The sequence below is a fragment of the Lissotriton vulgaris genome, chromosome 3_1 (genome assembly GCF_964263255.1).
Source record: "Lissotriton vulgaris chromosome 3_1, aLisVul1.2, whole genome shotgun sequence".
NCBI classification, from domain to species: Eukaryota; Metazoa; Chordata; class Amphibia; order Caudata; family Salamandridae; genus Lissotriton; species Lissotriton vulgaris.
The window spans coordinates 1,675,698,480-1,675,715,673 of record NC_141689.1 but is presented as its reverse complement, the minus strand read 5'-3'; positions in this window follow the sequence as shown (position 1 = coordinate 1,675,715,673).

Genomic DNA, 17,194 nt, shown 5'->3' with positions numbered 1-17,194 from the left:
TTTTTTTCCTTTCTGTATTTATTTTAAAATGAGAATAAAAATGGAAATTGGGTTATTTTTTTGAGCGATTCTAAATGCTGTCAATCATGACTACCAGGCCAACAGGTCTGTCGTTCTAAAAGTAAAAGGGTTAAAACAATACAACAATTTTAGTAAAGAACCTTAAACAGCAATATATATGCTCGTATAAGAAAACATGCACATTTTAATATCAAGGTTGTGCATATTTTATCATCTGAGAGTGTTTATATGACTGAAAACGGTCAGTCCTTCAGGCATGAGTGTACATTTATCAGACAAATAAATGTGGAAATATACTCATTTCAGATTGAATTTTTAACTAAACCCAAAATATATATGGGTAAATACAGATACAATTATAAAAAAAATATGGATTAATACAGATGGAATTGCCCAAAAAATAAATACCATACAACCGGGAGCCATAATTATAAGTTATAAAAGACTACTGTTAAGTTAGTTTTCACTACAAAAAGTATACACGTCTTATTAAAATTTACTTACAAAATATTATAGGTGATAGGGTGAATGTAGTTAGAAATTTGCATTTAAAAAACCTTTGAAATTCACTGAGAAAAACCACAGGTTTTACAGAAGTTATAGTTTGAAATTTGCATTTTAAAAAACCTTAGAAATTCACTGAAAAAACCATACATAACCATAGAAATTCTGCTGGTATAGTTAGTTAAGCTAACTATAACTCGCGCCCCCGCAATGCACTGCTGATGAAGTCACCTATTATATCATTCATGACATGGTCAGTGACATCACTGATTTCATCAGTGATGACATCACACTAAGGTTTTTTTAATTTGTTTTTATTTTACACAAATCAAAAAACAATTGGTACTTGTACATGTAGTCACAGTAATTATGCATTTCTTTACACACATGTATGTGATTACATCACTGCTTAAATTATTCATGTCTTTTCCAAATCTACAAAGAATGTTTTTCAGGATGTAACCAAGAATAAGCATCATAATTAGCACACAGTCTCACAACTGAACCACCGCTTAATTGCTAATGTCAGATATTGTGTCTTCTTGAGGAGGCTCGCATACATAGCGACGGTAGGTGTTCCACTTCCCCCAGGTACGGGCCCATTTTTTGGGGCATCCCCTGTGTAATGCTTTTTTGGCCACCATTGATGTGTCCATTTCTCAGCACCATTGTTGTAGGGTCGGGATCTGTACACTAAGGTTTTTTAAATGCAAATTTCTAACTACAATCTCCCTATAACCTATCATGTTTTGTAAGTAAATACACTGGTGGCGGCGAGAGGTGGATTCAGTGTAGCAGCGGCATCTGAGGAAGAAATGCATTATGCCAGAACTGCATTCCAATTAAAGTTCTTCTTTTGGATTCCCTGTCTGGCCTCTTCCTTCTGCTTGCTGGAGGTTTTGTGTGGATAATATTGTGTCAGCCAGGGACGCCTTAAGGGGCCCTATTCTTTCAAGGTGGCTGGAGGCATCACTGGTCTCTGTGCAAGCAGTTTTTCGTCGCCCAAGGTATTGGATTGCTCCAGCCCACCTCCTGAGTATGGATCAAGCAAGGGACGCTGCCAGCCAGCAGCTCGTGACTTCACGAGGAGTACTGATTTATTAAATCAGCTCATGGCCCTGTGAACTTGTGCCTGGGGGGTTGGAATCTATGCGGGTACCCAGGGAGATCTGAGGACACAATTTACACTGAATACAATGCGCCCTGCTTCGCAGCACACCAAAGCCACATGGATTTTTCATCATAAAGTTTCCCCCACGCATCACCCACCCATAGATGATGCATTCTGGGAGATGTAGGACTTACCGAACTACATCAGGTGAGTGATCACATGGCAGGGGAGGCGTGTCTCTTCAATTAAGGGAGGACTGCAGAATCATTGCAAAGTGGTGGCGAGAGGTGGATTCAGTGTAGCAGTGGCATCTGAGGAAGACATTACGTCGAAATGCATTATGCCAGAACTGCATTCCAATTAAAGATCTTCTCTTGGATTCCCCATGTGTCCTCTTCCTATTGCTTGCTGGAGGTTTTGTATGGATATTATTGTGTCAGAAAGAGACGCGTTAAGGTGACCCGTTGGTTCAAGTTGGCTGGAGGCATATCTGGTGTCTGCGCAAGCAGTTTTTTATCGCCCAAAGTATTGGATTGCTCCAGCCCACCTCCCGAGTATGGGTCAAGAAAGGGCCACTGCCAGCCGGTAGCTCATGACTTGACTTCACGAGGAGTACTGATTTATTAAATCAGCACACGAACCGGCGAACTTGTGCCTGGGGGGTTGGAACGTATGCGGGGACCCAGGAAGATCTGAGGACTAAATGTACTAACTAACTACGTCAGGAAGAGCAGCCCTGAAGGCAGCATCCGGACCCGGAGGGCGGTAAATGAGCAGGCCAGAAAAAGTAAAATGATGGCTGACAGAAACGAAAAAGTGGGCGCTTTCGCAGCCAGCTATATCTATGGCCTTCCAGATACACGGATAACACGATTTAACAGCCGCCGCAATGCCACCACCTCTAGAGTTACGATTGAGGGTGTAAATTGTATACTCAGGAGGGAGTGCCAGATTAACCGCCGCCAAAGCATCGTCGTGAAGCCATGTTTCTGACATGAAAAGAATGTCAGGAGTCTCCTTCATTAATAGGCCATGGATATCCAAATGATGCTTAACCAAAGATTTTACATTGAGATGGCATACCTGAAAAACAGAGGAAACCTGATGTTTCACCTGAGAAGAGCTAATGTTGTTAGATGTTCTTAAAGATACTAAGCTATGTGCAGAAATAGCAACAGGGGATGTGAGAGAAAAAGCACACCCAGGGCAACGAAAAGGGCTGCACAGAGGATGTCAAGAAACATCAGAGCAGGGTGGCAAAGTCGGACATAGGCAGAGCAACTCAGCTCTGGAATACATACTTACAAAGGGAAAGGAATGCGACGCAGAATAGACAGAACTATGGAGCCCTGCCCTAGCACTTCCTAAGTGCTGACGGGCGCAGACGGGCAGGACTCTGGCACGACTCAGGCGCAGAGAAGGCGCGACCGCTGCGCGTCACCGCTGCGCGCTAGAGGGAAGGTTTAAAAAGGGCGGGCGGAGGAGAGCCGCACAACTAGAGCGCTCGGTCAGGCGCCTCTAGAACGGCGCGTCCACACCCAAGATGGCGTCCCAAAACAAACAAACAGGCTAAAAGCCCACAGACCCGGACCCGCTAAGCAGCGGTGATTATTCCTATTATGGTGCAGGTAGGGGCCAGGAAAACCCTATTAAAATCAGGGATTCATGAAAATAAAACGAACCAAGATAGGTAAATGGGCAGCTTTAAAATGCGAGGAGCGCAGCCTGCAAAAGCGTTACCGCGTGCGAGTCCACAGCACGCAAATGCTCCGATGTAATAGCCTAACTGACCCCTAGAGGACTGGCCTTAAGAAGGGCGGGCGGAGGAGAGCTGCACAACTAGAGCGCTCGGTCAGGCGCCTCTAGAACGGCGCGTCCACACCCAAGATTGCATTCCAAAACAAACAAACAGGCTAAGAGCCCACAGACTGGACCCGCTAAGCAGAGGTGATTATTCCTATTATGGTGCAGGTAGGGGCCAGGAAAACCCTATTAAAATCAGGGATTCATGAAAATAAAACGAACCAAGATAGGTAAATGGGCAGCTTTAAAATGCGAGGAGCGCAGCCTGCAAAAGCGTTACCGCGTGCGAGTCCACAGCACGCTAATGCTCCGATGTAATGTCCTAACTGACCCCCTAGAGGACTGGCCTTAAGAAGGGCGGGCGGAGGAGAGCCGCACAACTAGAGCGCTCGGTCAGGCGCCTCTAGAACGGCGCGTCCACACCCAAGATTGCATCCCAAAACAAACAAACAGGCTAAGAGCCCACAGACCCGGACCTGCTAAGCAGCGGTGATTATTCCTATTATGGTGCAAGTAGGGGCCAGGAAAACCCTATTAAAATCAGGGATTAATGAAAATAAAATGAACCAAGATAGGTAAATGGGCAGCTTTAAAATGCGAGGAGTGCAGCCTGAAAAAGCGTTACCGCGTGCGAGTCCACAGCACGCTAATGCTCCGATGTAATGTCCTAACTGACCCACTAGAGGACTGGCCTTAAGAAGGGCGGGCGGAGGAGAGGCGCACAACTATAGCGCTCGGTCCGGCGCCTCTAGAATGGTGCGTCCACACCCAAGATGGCGTCCCAAAACAAACAAACAGGCTAAGAGCCCACAGACCCGGACCGATGTAATGTCCATGGTGTTTGAACAAGAGCACTCGTTGCTCGAAACGCCTCGCCTGAGAGGTTAATAAATCTACCTTCCTGACAGCCTTGGGTCCGTGTCTTCATTTCGCCGTGTGCCGGAAGTGGTGAAGATTCGTGGTTCATATATATATATATCACGGAACGATTTCCCATTTAAATCCGTCCCAGAATAAACGAAAGGCAGGCCCAAGTTGCTGTGCTAAAACGGATTTATTTGGCAACCGCCCGCACCTCCACCATGACGCGTTTCAGACTCGTCCGAGTCCTTGATCACATGACGCTGTCCTCTGTCATTTTTTTGTTTTTAAAGTGCTATTGCATGACACACAGTTACGTGGGTGAGACAGGCAGGCTGACGCCAATACACTTAATATTGATTTAAATAGCCCTCATAGTGAGGCATTAAAACACAACTGAACAAACACTGCTGTACATATATCACAGGGTTAAAGCATAATGCAATGCTTCAGTCAATGTCCGTAAACACTTTGTAAATAAATACGATTTCAATAAATAGATATATACACTTTTGCATACATGTAATTAAATACCATCAGGGTATATAATCACATAGGGACTTAAAAACAATATTATAAATACAATATGTTAAAACCATTGTAATAGACGGAAGTCCTTGTATAAAAACAAATCCTGAAGTATAACCCTTTGCATAAATTGATAAGGTGAATTTCTGTCAGCAGTGATTGAGAATAAAGCTCAAGTGCCACAATGGCAACCAGACTCTACCATTGTGAAAACTCATTAAATATAGAAATGTGTAAACGAATGATCCCCTAGCACAGTTATACATTGGCTTACTAATAATTAATTGACAGCCGTTATATATATATATCTAGCCATATTCCACCAATTTTCTGTTTATTTGCTACGATATTATAGTTGTATTTTGGCATGGTTAGCATTTTACACTTTGTACTTTGAACTTTCTAACAGATTTTGGCGGTTAGCTTGAGATCGAATTATTTCTCTTGTATGTTCTGGATTTTGTTTGCCATTTTGTCTTGATTTGCATTGTTATGCTGACTGCATTTGTAGTATTTTATCTATGCCTATGCTCAAGGGGGTGGGGCATTTTAGAGCTACTCAACAGTATTTAAACTATGTCTTTTTTTAGCACCTCGTGATCAAGACCGGGTTTACCCGGTCGAAACGTGTCATGCTGCTGTCCCTCGAGGAATAAAGCACTTTATTGCACCATGTACGTTTGTGGTCCGTACCTGATTTCTGCGCGTTTGCTCATACTTCAGGATTGTGGAATATATATGCATCGGGCAACAGTTCACAGGTGGAGAGTGAATCGGACAATGAAGCCACACGTAACAAGAGGTTGGGGTTTCGCAAATTTACTCCTGCTCAGGAAATGGCAGTGGTCCAACAGGACTGAAAGCAAACCCTCCCCTCTGGCACACAGGGAGCAGGCGCAAACAGGCCAACATTAAACACGCAGAGAGGAGGAAATGCTCCAAAAGGAGGAAGCACAGGCAGACGACAGAGGAGGCAGAGGTCCAAATGGCAACACAATCAACCAACCAACTAAACATGCCAAAACTGTGGTAAACTTGAGCGACATAGTGTTAACTAAAAGCGAAACGGCCATTCTGTCACTGGGGTCATTGGGGTCACTGGGGTTATCTTTCAGTTCAAAAGTGACTTTGACTACGCCAGCACACGTATTGACCTCTTCAAATACGTTCGCAAACTAAAACTCAGAAAATACCACAGTACACGTAGACCAAATGTCACCATTACCACGAGTACATCTACTACACCCCCCAACAATCCACCACAACTGGGGGTATCACTTACCCAGGAGCTGTTTGAATTACAGCGTGAGGAAGAAACAACCTTGCAACAATCTCTCGATGGAGAACCTGTGCCTACCACTCCAATGACTTTATTCAAACCGAGATCCAAATTTTGCCCTATTTTGCTGAAAGACAATTTGGATATATTTCATGACAGGGTTTCGTTGGGATTAAAAGAATTACAGATTAAAAATGCAAATGCCAAAAAAAAGAAAAAGTACAACTATCGTGATATACAATATCACAAACTTATAAAAAAAATTGAAAGGACACAAACAACTGATAATTAGACAGTCCGACAAGGGCGGAAATGTTGTGCTCTGGCCCAGAAAGATGTACTTGGAGGAGGCCCTTAAACAACTGAACGACAGGGAATATTACAGGAGAACTAATGTTCAGGAAGTACAAGCAGCCAAAAACGACTTCTACTCAAAACTGATGGCCTGGAGGAGTAAGGGCTTGCTCACACTGGACAAATTTAAATTCCTAAAAAATGATTATCCTGTAACCCCTGTTATTTATTTTATCCCCAAAATTCATAAAAACCAACAGCAACCGCCGGGGAGACCGATAATCTCAGCCAGAAACAGCCTCCTGGAAGATGTCAGCAAATATATTGACTTTTTTTTACAAGACTTTGTCAAGAACTTACCATCATTCATATTAGACACAGGGGACCTATTGAACAAACTTTCCAACTTTGTATGGCAACCTAATTTTCTTCTAGTGTCTCTGGATGTCACATCCCTTTACACAAGCATCCATCACAGGGATGGGATAAAGGCGGTACAACACTATCTTAACAAAAGAACCATTGATTGTGTAGAACATTCCAAAATGGTGGCAGACATGATTTTAGCTTTTTGGAAAACAATGTTTTTTTATTTTCTAACCAACTTTTCCTGCAAACTAGAGGCGTGGCCATGGGGGCCTGCTTCTCTCCCAGTTACGCCTGTCTCCATAAGGGCTTCTGGGAGGAGCAGGTCCTCATGATTGACCACGCTTGAGGCGCTTGATAACGCTGACCTCCCAGGAGCACAGTGGGGGAACACCAGAAAGCGCGACCAGTGCACTCAGCACGCCAACGGGCGGAGTAGAGCCATGAGGGGAACGGCGGCAGATCCAAAACACCGGCAGGACGAGCGCTAAACGCCGAACTACAGCCCCCAGCAGCCTTAGGGGCAGCGCGCCTGTGACGCGCTTGGAGCGCCCGGAGGCGCTTGATAACGCTAACCTCCCTCTCGCCCCGCGAGTGGCGCGCGGGAGGCGCCAGGGAGAAGCCCGGGACAAGGGCGGGCCCTCTTTGGACCTCAATGGCCGGAAGAGGACGGGACGGGCCACAGACCCTGGCCCCAAGGACCCAGAAGAATAGAATAGAATAGAATAGAAATAGATTTATTGAGCGCGGTTGCTGCCCAAGGGCGTCCAAGCGCTGAAGTGAGAATTGGATAGACGTACTGGATGGCAGATTAGAGCTCGGAGGCTTTGGCAAATAGTAAGGTTTTCAACTTTTTGCGGAATGCGAGCAGGTCCGGGTTGGAACGGAGTGAGAGGGGGAGGGTGTTCCAAAGTTTAGCTGCGTTCAGTGAGAACAGCATGCCCCCGGATCTAGCTCTCTTCACTCTAGGCACCACTGCCAGGAAGGCTTCTGTGGAGCGGAGGTTCCTATTTGGGTAATAGGGGATGACAAGGTTGCTGTTAATTGCGGGTCCTGTTTTCCAGAATGCCCGGTGCGCGATGCACAGTGCCTTGAATGTCACCCTGTGCTTAACTGGTAGCCAGTGAAGACTTCTTAATGCAGGTCTGGCTGACTGGGCTCGTGGAATCTGTAGCAGGGTGCGTGCTGCGCAGTTTTGCACCACCTGGAGTTTCCGAAGAGTCATCTCGGGGGCCCCTACGTATAGGGCGTTATTTGAGTCCAGGCGGGACTGAATGAGGCCTTGTACTGCCACTTTCCTGGCTTCTAGAGGTAGAAGTGGAAGGACCTTCCTTAGAGATTTAAGGATGCCAAAGCAGGTGGCGGATAGCTTGGTAGCCTGGGTGGCAAAGGAAAGTTTCCTGTCCAGCCACACTCCTAGGCTCTTGACACTTTCTTTGGGGGTGGGGGGAGTGCCTAGAGTTTGGGGCCACAAGGAAGTAAAAGGTGTTGGCGAGGCTGGGCCTAGAAGCAGGAGCTCTGTTTTGTCTCCATTCAGTTTGAGGGAGGAGCTGGTCATCCACTCCTTGACATTTTCTAAGCAGCTCAGCAGGCCTCCATAAAGTTGACTGATGTTATCTTGAGTTAATGATACCACTAACTGAGTATCGTCGGCGTACGACACTATTTTAATGCCGTACGGTTCGACGATCCCCGCCAGTGGTCTCATATAGACATTGAATAGCACAGGGCTTAAGGAGGAGCCCTGTGGTACTCCGCAACTAAGAGGCTTGCTTGTAGATGTTATGTCGCCCTCGAAGATCTGGAAGGATCTATCGGACAGGAAGGAGTCGAACCACCTAAGAGCGTCGCCTGAGACTCCGATGTCCCGGAGACGGTTCAGCAGGGTGGTATAGCTGACCGTATCGAAAGCGGCGCTTAGATCAAGGAGGATCACTGCCACTGATCCTCCCTGATCCAGGACCCTTCGGGATTCCTCGGCGACCGCTAGTAAGGCAGTTTCGGTGCCATGTTTCGGCCTGAAACCTGTCTGGGATACCTCCAGTAGGGAGTGATTTTCAATAAACTGGACCAGCTGGGCATTTATGTATTTTTCCAACACCTTGCCAGCCCAAGGAAGGAGTGAAATGGGACGATAGTTGGAGTAATCATCCGGGTCCAGGGTAGGCTTTTTCAGCAGCGCCCGTACCATGGCTTGTTTCCATGCTGTGGGAACAGCGCATGAGGCTATGGAAGTATTTAGAAGTTCCAGAATAACAGGCAGGGTGGCTTCGTGTGCTTGTATCAGAGCTTCTGGTGGGGCTGGGTCACGCGGTGAGCCCGATTTAACTTGGCGTGCCATTTTGCCCAGGGTGTCGAGGTCTAGGGGAGGGAAGTGCTCGAGGGTTGCTTGTTCTGGGGAAGGGGGAATTTTGGGAGAGGGTAGGTCAATTGTCTCCGGAGCTGTGGCTCCCGTTTGGAAGGTGGAATATATTTTCAGGACTTTGTTGTGGAAAAAGTCTGCAATCTCGTTGCATTGGTCTTGAGTTTTGCTCGGAGGGGGGGCGGTAGTGACACTTGAGCAGTGTTTTAATATCTGAAAAATTTCCCTGGGCATGGATTTAGCCTCTAGGATTTTATCAGAGTAAAAGGTCGCTTTCGCCGTCTTAATCCCGTCTCTGTAAGCTTTTATCGCCTCTTTGTAGGCTACCTTTTTTTCCGGGAGAAAGTCTAGGCGCCAGGCTCTCTCTCGTTGCCTACAGCAGCGTTTTAGTTCTCTTAAGGAGTTGGAGAACCAGGGCGCGGATTTATGCATTCTCTTAGATGAGGATCTTCGGAGGGGAAGGATCGTGTCTGATGAGTTAGTGATCCAGCTGACATAATTTTCGTTTGCTACACTGGGGTTTGAGCAGGGAGGCGGGCGGGTGGAGTCCAGGCTGTGTATCCAGGGATCCAGCTGGAGTTTTGACCAGTTCCTCCTGATTGTAGTCCGAGGGGGTAACTGGGGGACCTTGTGGATAGCCCAAGAGAACGGAATCAAAAAATGGTCTGACCATGGGAGGGGGATAGGAGAGTCAACATTCAGGTCGCTACAGCTGCTGAAAATAGGATCGAGCAGATTACCCTTCTCATGGGTTGGAGCTGTAACCAGCTGTGCCAGCTGAAGAGCTCCAAGGTCGTCTGTTAGCTCCTTAGCAATATTATCAGCGGGGGAATTGAAATGGAGGTTCAGGTCTCCTAGGACCGTATAATTAGCCGCAGATAGAGTTCTTTTTGCTATGATCTCCGGGAGTACCCTATGGAACAGTTTTGTTGGATCAGGGGGACGGTAGATCAGCGTGCCCGAGAAGGAGGTGTTGGCGTTGAACTCTATACAAAATTCCATGCTTTCGCACTCGGGGATACTTTCTGCTGTGATGCGACAGCGGTACTGGTTTTTGTAAATAATAGCCAGACCGCCGCCCCTTCCTACTGGTCTGTCCGATCTAACGATGTGGTATCCGCTGGGTAGAGCTGCGACTATGTCTGGGTCAGAGTGGGTGGAGAGCCAGGTCTCTGTTAGAAACATAGCATCTGGCTTGTGGTCCTCTAGCAGTATGGACATTTGGATGCTATGCTTTGGCAGTGACCGACAATTTAAAGCCAGCATGCAATATTTTTGTGTTGAGGGAGCTGCCACGGTGTTTTGAAAGGAATGTTTGCATTCGGAGCAACGAGGAGGGAGAGATGTGGCTGCAAAAGTGCATGTACAATGGGCGGTGGCTCTGCTTCCTATTTGGCGTAGAGCAGCGGGGCTGTAAGTCCTGGCCAGAAAGACGGGAGAGACAGGGGGGGTGGCCCCTGGTCCCGTCTGGTCGCGGATGGGCGCAGACGGGCTTGCCTTAGGCGCGCCTTCGGCACGCAAACGGCGCTCCCGTTGCGCTCGTCCGCTGCGCTTGCGTGGGATACACATTTATGGAGAGAGGGTGGGCGTGGCCTCTCGTTTCCCAGTGATGGCGTCCGTGAGCCGATTCCCTTTCCCAACAGCGCTATGTTCCGCTGAATGTGGGTGCCTGCCTTGGCGAGGGAAGTGGTTGCAGTGGCTGGGGGTAGGTGCACAATTTTAAAATTACAGAGTAAATCACAGTTTTAAATCTTTAAAAAACGAGTGTGAGGGCACCTCCGGCTTCCGCCTCAGAGGTCAGGTAATTCTCTAGCCGGCGCTCTGGATCAGCGCTTACATAGAGTGGGGAATGGGCGTGGCCTCTCGTGTGGGCGTGCACTCTGCACTGATCATAACTCCACCATTGTACACTTGTGTGTTGCTGGGTAACTGTTGTCTGACACTGGGATAACACATCCCGTTTGAGACTAGTCAGCATGCCCACAATTACTATGGACCCAGCAGCATCGGGCCTACTAACCATGGATAACTTTCTTGTAAAAAAAGTTACGCAAATTAACAACGAACGCAGGGAATCACTGGGTAGTAAAAGTGCTCCCCCTGTCATGGACATCGTGCCTAATGTGATCACAGAATGTCTGGAAAGCACCTTAGAACAGGTCACATGTTGTACAAAGGGCCCTAGCGTATTAGTACAGGCACAGGTTCACTCTGAGAAGCCTGTGGACCTGTTTGTCACTTCAGAGGAAGACTCAGCAGTAGAAGAGCTAGTGGAGGTCCCCTCTACACAAAGACCAGTGAGGAAATGCAGAAAGACTCAGGGGAGGCGCGGGGGAAAGTCTGCAATTACTAGATCTCACACCATTCCACCCAATAACTCCAAAGGCACTACTACTACTAGTGCAAGCAACCAGGGTTTGGAAAAAACTAATAAAGATAGTAGTAACAACGGGGGAAATGTGACCTTGTCTGACACCAATCTAGAAGCACTTATTAATACAATAGTAGGAAAATTGGAGGCAAAGATTGTAGACCTAATAACTCCATTAATGTCCAAACTTGACATAGTAGGTTCTGAGGTAGAAAGACTGGGCAGCTTGGTGGCGGGATACATGACTCCTGCCACAAGCGTGACAACTACTAAAACTGTCCCTGTTGGGGGAGGGAAGGAGGATGTTTCCAAGGGACAGAGTGGGCAGCAGAAGCAGCAGCCAAATCCCCAATCATTGGCTAGTCCGGTGGCTGTGCTACCTGCAGCTCCAGTAAAACAGCCTACCCTACAGGTCCCTGTACCCCTAGGTAACTGTGCAGTGGCCCCACAGAGGCCCAGACTCAGGAACGTGAATCTCCCCCCTGACTGTGTCCCATACGTGGTAGTGTTAACTAATGTTCCACGATATGAGGAAGTATCAGCCCAACCACAGGGAGAATCCCATGACTCTCTAAAAAATAAAACGGTGGCATGGCTAAACAAAAACTGTGGTTACCCATCTCACTATTATGACCAAATCATATCCACCGAAAGAGTCAATTGGGTGGGACCGTCAAGGAAATCAACTACGGGGGATTGTGTGATTGTTAACTTCCAGCACCCCCAACATGTCGCCATGGTCTTATTACGTGCATCCTCACTGGTTTACAATACAAACAGTGTCTGTGTGCGACCTCTGGGTTACTTCTATGCGCCGGACCAGAACTCCCCTAAAAATCCCCATAATAAATTCCGTGGGTACAGATCCTTATCACAAGCTCAGATCCCTAGTCCGGGAGTACCTTACACGTATAATAATAATACTAGTGGGCTGAATGGTTGGCAAACACCGGCGGAAAATGCCAATGGTTGGCGGACACCTGCAGCAAACTTTAATGCTGGCAACCAGAACAATAGAGGGTATAATGTCCCCATACAGAACCGCTTTGAAATGCTTTCAGGGTTGGACGCCTGCGACTGACTGAGGGTCTCAGAGGGTCAGAGTACCATGCAGTCTCCTGCAGTACAACAGATAGAGGTGATTTGTCCAACTACACCAAAAAATAATGTTATATGTTGGAATGTGGCGGGTCTAGAAAATAAAATGCAGGATGAAAGCTGGTTAGCTTACATTAAGGACTTTCAAATTATATGTTTACAAGAGACTTGGTCTGTAAAATGTGATATGTACATTGAAGGATATAAGGCATATTTTGTACCTGCTATATCAGTAACTCGGGGAAGACCAAAGGGGGGTATGGTAATGTTTATATCGGTAGCACTGAAATGCACAATTGTTAGCAGGCCATCAAGTAACCCTGGTATACAAGGGCTAGTTTTATCTGCAGGCAACTGCAAGGTTGGTCTGATCAACTTTTATAACTCCATTAACAATGACACAAGTTATGGCAATTTAGAATCCTTAAGTGATTATATAGGTACCTCAATGAGGGACTGCTCCCATAACTTGTTGATCATGGGAGATTTTAATATTCATCCTTGCGGCGATCCCCCAGGGAAAAATCTTCAGGAATTGTTCTGTCCCAGATTAAATGGTTTACCTCTGGAACATACCATGGAGGGGGATTGTCTAAATAACGTACTTAATGAACATGGTCTTACCACTGGAATGGCATTATGTGACCCCTCAAAGTGTTTTCTTACCCCAACTTTTAAAGGGCATGGGAAGGGGACGTTCATTGATTACATGCTGTTAACCATGCCCATGCAGGTGTTTGTGCGCTCATTCTCTATAGATAATAATCTACATAGTGACCATAACCCTCTGACTACACATCTAAGGGGGCCCTGAGTGGCTAGAGAAAGTCGTAATCTGGGAAAGGGTAGGGTAACAGTAACTGATGGCAGCCGCCGCCTAAAATGGTCTATGTGTACCCCGGCCCTCATATATCAGAACATTCAAACTAACTGTAGCGATATCATCGATAGATGCACTCAGGCTAGTTCTGATCCAACCCAGGTTTTGTCGGATTTCCAAAGCTTAACTGACAAAATAGCTACTTCAATGACAGAACCTCCACCGTGCAGAGGGAGGGTGGGCCCGAGGTGGTTCAATAAGGAATGCTCCAAGGCAGCTCGTGATCTCAGAGCGGCCTTGTCGTTAAAACCCCAAAACAAGGAATTAGTTCAGAGATCACGCAAATTGTATAAATCAGTCATTACTAAGAGAAAGGAGGTACTGAAGAACGATGCCTGGGATGAGATTCTGGAACCACACACTTTGAAAAACAGTGCTAGATTTTGGGCGGTGCTTAAGAAACCGTTCCTGGTGAAAGACTCAGGGGAGGGGTTAGAATGTGTCATTACAAAAGAGGAATGGGTTGCACATTTTAAACAATTGTATGGGGGATCTGAAATAAATGCGGTACCTTTTGAATGCACTACAGGGGATACTACCATGAATGTTAGTATAGAAGAGGTTGTGTTGGGAATAGAGGGGCTCACGGCGGGCAAATCACCCGGACCAGACGGGATACCCCCAGATCTCTTTAAATCTGACCCCAATTTCTGGGCCCCGATTATTGTGGCAGTTATCAATGCTGCCGCAAAGGTGGGATGCCCGCCATCCTGGGGGCTCTCCACCATTGTGCCAATATTTAAAAAGGGGAATAGGGATAGTCCCCTTTGCTACAGGCCTATCTCCCTGATCAACTCCATGGCAAAACTTGTGGGGAGAATAGTATTGAGGCGACTTTCAGATTGGACACGGGACAACAATATTATGTCTATCGCCCAATACGGATTTTGTAATGGCCGCTCAACCACAACTCAGTGTTTGAACCTTTTTCTAATACTAAGTAAATATACCGTTGTACAAAAGGGTACAGTCCACTTGGCCTTCATGGACCTATCCTCAGCTTTCGACTGCGTTAATGGGGGGAAGCTGTGGGGGTCCATGAGGGACAAGGGAGTGGACAATGATATTGTAAACTTTCTTGTTGATCTCCATAATAATACGAGTGCAAATATAAGGTACTCTCAAGATCTGTCAGTAACGGATGATTTTAGAACTGGGAAGGGGGTACGGCAAGGCTGTATATTAGCCCCTTTCCTTTTTAACTTTTATATAAATGAGTTGGATGGTGTTTTGCGGGAGGTGAAATCAGATAGTCCAAGAGTGGGGAATAGAAGTATCCCCGTTCTGATATACGCAGATGATGCGGTGTTGTTAGCAAGAACAGAAAAAGGCCTCCAATTGTTGCTTAATGCATTCAAAAAGTTCATGAAAGATAGAGATTTGTTAGTGAACAACTCCAAATCGTTCATTATGCAGGTGGGGAAAAAGGCAAAGAGACAATACACCTTCAAACTAGATAATGTAGCTATACCATTCTTTAGCACATTTTCCTATCTAGGAGTACTCTTTGACTCGAAATTATCTTGGGCCCCGCAAAATGCCGAAAAAAAAATGTGATGTGTCTAGGGTCAATGCCTCTATTTTTAACTTTGCGTCAAAGCTTGGTAAAAAACCCACGGCTGCTATGATTAAATTATATGACGCAAAATCTGTAGCAACCGCAGCATACGGGAGTGAGCTCTGGGGCTATATGGTCGGGGTCCAACTCCAGATCACAGAAAATACGTTTTTTAAACGACTCTTGTGTGTTCCGGCCTCTACTTCCAACTTTATGGTACACGAGGAATTAGGAGTGGGGTATTTGAGCGATATCCTGTCCCTACGACCTCTATTATGTTGGTTGAAAATGTGGTTATGTGAAGAAATCCCCCTTACACATCTAATTGTTAATGACTTCTTGGTTCTTGAGAACGCATTAAGCACTCCCTGGCTGAAGTATTTAAAAACATGTTTTTCTGAGATGGGCCACCCGGATCTATTTGAAAATCCATTAGGAATTGTAAAGGCGGACATTAACCTAGTGAAGCAGGTGTTTACTCAGCGAAAGAAGGCTGACAGGGAGGGTACTGAACTACAAAAAGTCAACGTGAGGAAATTTATCATGGTTAAAACATGCTTGATAACTGAGCCTTATCTACTTGGCACTTTTAGCACCCATGATAAGTTCTTGCTTACAAGATTTAGATTTAACCAGTTTCATCATCTGATTATAAGACCTAAAAAGGAGAGCTTCTGTAAAAAACCTTCGTCCTGTGGCTGCGACGGAAAGTCTCCACAGGACATGATGCACTTTATGTTTTTATGTAAATACTATGAATTCCCCCGCAAATGCTTTTTAATTGCCCTTTTAAAAAAAATGAATTTTAAACAGATACGACCACCCTTTTTATATTTACAACTATTATACAGTGAAAGTGTCCTTCAAGTTCTTGAATTTTTAAAACTGGTTCTTAAATTGCGTCTTTGTATGGACCAATGAATGAAATAATGTGTGCAATTCTCTTTCATCTGGATCCACAATGAAATTTGATGTATGTATTGTATGTTTTAATGTACTTTTATGGTTGAAATATACCGAATAAAGTTCCTTTTGAATTGAATTGAATTGACCACGCAGCCACCATGAACACCAAGGTCAAATGTTGTTGGAGGTATATAGATGACCTTTTCATGATATGGGATGGTTCCACTGATGATGTCGCCTCATTCATTGACCTATTAAATGTTAACAATCTTAATCTGCACTTTACCAGCACTGTGAGTCCTATGTCCATTGTGTTTCTCGATGTGGAGATATATATAGATCAAGGCAAGTTACAAACCAAGCTCCACAGAAAACCGACGGCAGGCAATACTGTGTTGCATGCCTACAGCCACCATCCAACACACCTGATAAAGAGCATCCTCTACGGGGAGATGCTCCGTATCAGGCGAATTTGCAGCAATGATACAGATTGCCGTAATGCCCAAGATGAGTGCAGATCTAGATTTCTGGCTAGACGCTATGACCTGCATACCATTGACAGTGCGCAGAGGAGAGCAAACACATTAGATAGACAGCAGTTGTTATGCCCCTCTGATGCAATTGCCAAAACGTCCCGAACTGATGCCAACAATAAAACAAGACTAATTATGACTTTTAGCAACCAACACAAATCTATTCGAAAAATTGTGAAGAACAATTGGTTCCTAATCAGAAGTGACCCAGTTATAGGCAATCTGGTAACTATTACGCCCAACATCACTTACAGAAAAGCTAGATCCATGCATACCAGTTTGGTTTCTAGCAGTCCTGAACTAGTCACTGGCTTGTGGCTGGAAGGGAGCAAAGGATTTTTGAAGTGCGCCACTTGTAAGGCTTGTAAAAATGGTATCACTAAATCTGAATACATGATACCTTTCTCTCCCATTCCCATCAAAATAAGAGAGAAACTTAACTGCAAATCAGAGTTTGCTGTTTACGTCTTACAATGCCCATGTGGGCTCAGGTATGTGGGGAGCACTAGGCCCCAAGTACATAAAAGAATTCTGCAACATCTGAGGGCTATCGTTAATGCAGACCATTCATACCCTGTGGCTAGACACTACGAAATTGCACACAACAAAAATCCTAAAGGCCTAACTTATTTTGTAATCGACATGGTCCCCCCTCAACGAAGAGGTGGCGACAGGGAAGGGCTTTTGCGCAAACTTGAGACCAGATACATCATCTCATC